The 5,043-nt window shown below is 36.2% G+C and overlaps 1 protein-coding gene across 1 annotated transcript in view; it reads left to right on the top strand.

Annotated features, from left to right (window-relative positions):
• The window catches only part of LOC107574780 (protein translocase subunit SecA-like), a gene marked incomplete at its 3' end in the record, with an annotated part of 9,238 nt that overhangs the window by 2,548 nt on the left and 1,647 nt on the right, over positions 1 to 5,043 (top strand). The window lies entirely within an intron of this gene.

Below are 5,043 nucleotides of genomic sequence, written 5' to 3'. Positions count from 1 at the left end.
ATTGTATTTTTTTTTGGGTTAAAAAAAAAAAAAAAAAAAAAAAAAAAAAATATATATATATATAGAAAGATATTTATTTATTCCATTAAAAACAAAGTTTTTTTATGCATATAACATTTATGGCAAATAAATACACATTTTAAGTGCACATACTTAATCTAAGTGTAATGAATTATGTGAAAATTAAGGAAATCAAAACCTGTATGTTTTTTTCTCTTCTGTAGAAAATTAAAGAGTAAACAATGACAGGATTTTCATTTTTGAGTGCACTATCCCTTTAAAACTATCAATATACGTTTCTTGGTTGATATATCACACCAAGAAGTATTTATTAACATGGCCAAACTGCGAAGAGATCACAAACAATAAACTTTCATCTGAATTGAATATTTAATGTGGCCAATTTGCTGGTTGTTCTTCATTTGTTCTTGATTTTCATTGTTTCTGACTGTTGATTACAAAGTAAATTTCCATGTCCACGTCATACCTCATTTATTTTATACTGTACATTGATAAAAATTACACATTTACAAACATAAACTGGTTCTAGGCTGGTTCTATACATAAATGTTGGCTTAAATACAACGCCAAATTCTGGTACTTCAGATGTGAAATCGATATAGGAAACATATAAACAGCTTCATGATAATGTTTTAAAGTAGCCTATTATAACGTACCACACAGTAAGTGTACATTACACACTGTCCTGATTGGATGATCACCAGTCAGTGAGCAGTCGCTCCATTGCTATTGTTTCATAAAAACATCGATAAGACAGCGATAAGAGAAGAATGTCTGAAAAACAACACATATGAGGAAAGAGAAACCAGCATAGCAGACATGCCAAACAGTCTACACCAAAAATAACCAGCTGGTGACAGAACACACCACCACACCTGAAACAAAGACACCTGTTTAAACAAGGAAACTATTTTATTCTCTGTACTTACCAACACTAATGAAAGTGAAAGTATACGCTGACAGGCAGCATAATCACGACACAGCGTCTGTATGTGAACAAACAAAACGGTGAAACAATATTCAAGTAGATTCTTGACTGGAATTGTAATCTTAAATTAAGGTATAAATTATTACAATTATTATTATTTTCATAATTTTAATTCAGCTATGCATGGTTTCACAGATCTGCTTAAAACGTGCTGTCTAAAACATAAATAAAAGTACAGCAGTTCATGTTCCTTTAAATCACGTGACAAACTAAAGCTGATTAAACAAATAAGGTGCTTTTCTACAGCTGTATTCCTTTTACATAGTAGCAGTTAAAATGTTCTTGTAAATCTCAACTTATAACATCACTGTAATTAAAAAAAAAACACGTTTTTATAGAAAATATTGGTTACACTTTATTTCGCTAGTCCACTTTAGACATTCTACTAACTATAAGTAACTTTGTAACTTCATGTCAACTACATGTCAACTAATTCTCATTAATTTGCAACTACATGTTTACTAACTCTCAGAGTAGACTGTTCGGGTAGGTTTAGGGCTAGTAGAATAAGTTGACAAAGAAAGTGTTAGAAGATATTAAGCAGACAGTCTACTAATACTCTACTAACTGCTAGTTGACATGTAGCTGCAAAGCTACTTACTGTTAATAGAATGTCTAAAGTGGACTATCGAAATAAAGTGCTACCAAAATATTTTATAGTTTGTTATAGAAAACAAGTTATGCTCAGAGTCAAGAGCCTCGATCATAACATTATAACAGGCTCCTTCCAAGTAGAGACCTGCACGATCGCGGGACCCAAAGCAGCAGAGTGCGGGTGTGGGCGGGTAGAGACTCATGTGTGCGGGATGCGGGAGAATAATTAAGGTGTACTCACACTAGGCAATCTTAACCGTGCCCGAGCGCATTTGACCCCCAAAACCCGGCCCGTTTGACTAGTGTGATCGCTCCGTGCATTCGTTTAGCTGTCCCTGGCTTGGTTGGAAGAGGTAGGCCAGAGCGCGGTTCAGTTGGGCTCGGGCGCGGTACGCATGTAGTGTGAGCGGAGCACAGATCTTCTGATACGTGTGCAACATGATTGCGTGAACATTTCTGAGGCAAAAGCGATAGATCTGTAAAGCAATATATTGTGAGAGGGCCGTGTTACTGTGTCCCAAACTACTCACAATAATAAACCACAAAGTTAACAAAACGATGCACTCCACTGTGCTGTACAAAATCATCTGGTGCATGTTACTCAATAAGTTTCAATTTGATCTGAAGTTACTGACAGCTTTATAAAACTATATAATAGTTGATTTGGGAAACGCACCCCTGATGAGAAGACTGAATCAGTTTAACTGAACCATTCTACCCATTCCTCAAATGTCCTGAAAAACATCAATCAGTAACTAAAACTCCTTGAATAGTTGTATACAGAATCAGCAGTAGACTTACAGAACTCCTGTTATATATATAACACACATGCAGGCTGATGACAGAAGAATGTCTGAAAAACAAAACATGAGCAAAACAATCCAGCATGGTATTCTTGGCAGTCATACCAGCCGGTGAGGAAAGATGCCACCGCACCACACCTGAAATACATTAGGTATTTTCGGTACTTTACCAACACTACTGAAAGTGAAAGAATGTCCTAAGAGAAAATATAGTTTGGATCACTGACTACTGAGAGCCGTGAACATGCAAATATTTCATGCATGTCCAATAGTTAGGTTATAACATGCAAAAAAAACTAAATGTAGAATTAGGGCATTCATTTTTTTCAACTTCAAACAGTCAAATGTAGATGGTTTCACAAATTTGCACAAAATTAATTTTCTTAACCTGAATAAAACACACAACTCATGTTCTTTCCAATCACGTGACACAAAGAAGACGATTAATATTCCTAAGCATTCCAGAGCATGAGAGACGCCCTCTTTTCTTTTCCAGGTATAAATGCAACTTCTTTTATTCTCTTCTACAAACAGCTCAAGAGGAGCTCTGCAGTGACAACTCCTGAATGTCTCGAATGATGTAAGTAAAATTAATTAATGCTGTCTCTGAGGAAAAAAAAATCTGAATGAAATACTTTTGAGTGTGCACTTTTAAAACAATCTAAATATAACATGTTCACTTTAGACATTCTACTAACTATAAGTAACTTTGTAACTACATGTCAACTACATGTCAACTAATTCTCATTAATTTGCAACTACATGTCTACTAACTCTCAGAGTAGACTGTTAGGGTAGGTTTAGGGTTAGTAGAATAAGTTGACAAAGAAAGTGTTAGAAGATATTAAGCAGACAGTCTACTAATACTCTACTAACTGCTAGTTGACATGTAGCTGCAAAGCTACTTACTGTTAATAGAATGTCTAAAGTGGACTATCGAAATAAAGTGCTACCAAAATATTTTATAGTTTGTTATAGAAAACAAGTTATGCTCAGAGTCAAGAGCCTCGATCATAACATTATAACAGGCTCCTTCCAAGTAGAGACCTGCACGATCGCGGGACCCAAAGCAGCAGAGTGCGGGTGTGGGCGGGTAGAGACTCATGTGTGCGGGATGCGGGAGAATAATTAAGGTGTACTCACACTAGGCAATCTTAACCGTGCCCGAGCGCATTTGACCCCCAAAACCCGGCCCGTTTGACTAGTGTGATCGCTCCGTGCATTCGTTTAGCTGTCCCTGGCTTGGTTGGAAGAGGTAGGCCAGAGCGCGGTTCAGTTGGGCTCGGGCGCGGTACGCATGTAGTGTGAGCGGAGCACAGATCTTCTGATACGTGTGCAACATGATTGCGTGAACATTTCTGAGGCAAAAGCGATAGATCTGTAAAGCAATATATTGTGAGAGGGCCGTGTTACTGTGTCCCAAACTACTCACAATAATAAACCACAAAGTTAACAAAACGATGCACTCCACTGTGCTGTACAAAATCATCTGGTGCATGTTACTCAATAAGTTTCAATTTGATCTGAAGTTACTGACAGCTTTATAAAACTATATAATAGTTGATTTGGGAAACGCACCCCTGATGAGAAGACTGAATCAGTTTAACTGAACCATTCTACCCATTCCTCAAATGTCCTGAAAAACATCAATCAGTAACTAAAACTCCTTGAATAGTTGTATACAGAATCAGCAGTAGACTTACAGAACTCCTGTTATATATATAACACACATGCAGGCTGATGACAGAAGAATGTCTGAAAAACAAAACATGAGCAAAACAATCCAGCATGGTATTCTTGGCAGTCATACCAGCCGGTGAGGAAAGATGCCACCGCACCACACCTGAAATACATTAGGTATTTTCGGTACTTTACCAACACTACTGAAAGTGAAAGAATGTCCTAAGAGAAAATATAGTTTGGATCACTGACTACTGAGAGCCGTGAACATGCAAATATTTCATGCATGTCCAATAGTTAGGTTATAACATGCAAAAAAAACTAAATGTAGAATTAGGGCATTCATTTTTTTCAACTTCAAACAGTCAAATGTAGATGGTTTCACAAATTTGCACAAAATTAATTTTCTTAACCTGAATAAAACACACAACTCATGTTCTTTCCAATCACGTGACACAAAGAAGACGATTAATATTCCTAAGCATTCCAGAGCATGAGAGACGCCCTCTTTTCTTTTCCAGGTATAAATGCAACTCCTTTTATTCTTTTCTACAAACAGCTCAGGAGGAGCTCTGCAGTGACAATTCCCGAATGTCTCGAATGATGTAAGTAAAATTAATTAATGCTGTCTCTGAGGAAAAAAAATCTGAATGAAATACTTTTGAGTGTGCACTTTTAAAACAATCAAAATATAACATGTTATTTAAAATAAAGTAGTATTGTTTTTTTGAGTTATATTAAATATATATTTGTTTAATATTCGTTTGCTTAAAAAAGTTAGTTGAGCAGAAATTGAATTTATTTCTATGTGGATTTTTTTTAAACCACAGACAGACATGCTGTATTAGGAAAAGTATCACAACTTTACAAGAATTTTCAGAGTTTTGAAAATGGAAGCATCAGGAATACTTCTGTCATCACGACTGCTTTCCCTGCTGAAGAACAGACAATGGGGAC

The sequence above is a fragment of the Sinocyclocheilus grahami genome, unplaced genomic scaffold, assembly GCF_001515645.1.
Source record: "Sinocyclocheilus grahami isolate Dianchi unplaced genomic scaffold, SAMN03320097.WGS_v1.1 scaffold2337.1, whole genome shotgun sequence".
Classification (NCBI taxonomy): domain Eukaryota; kingdom Metazoa; phylum Chordata; class Actinopteri; order Cypriniformes; family Cyprinidae; genus Sinocyclocheilus; species Sinocyclocheilus grahami.
Note: the sequence above shows the minus strand (reverse complement) of the source record. Positions and strands in the feature narration are given on the sequence as shown.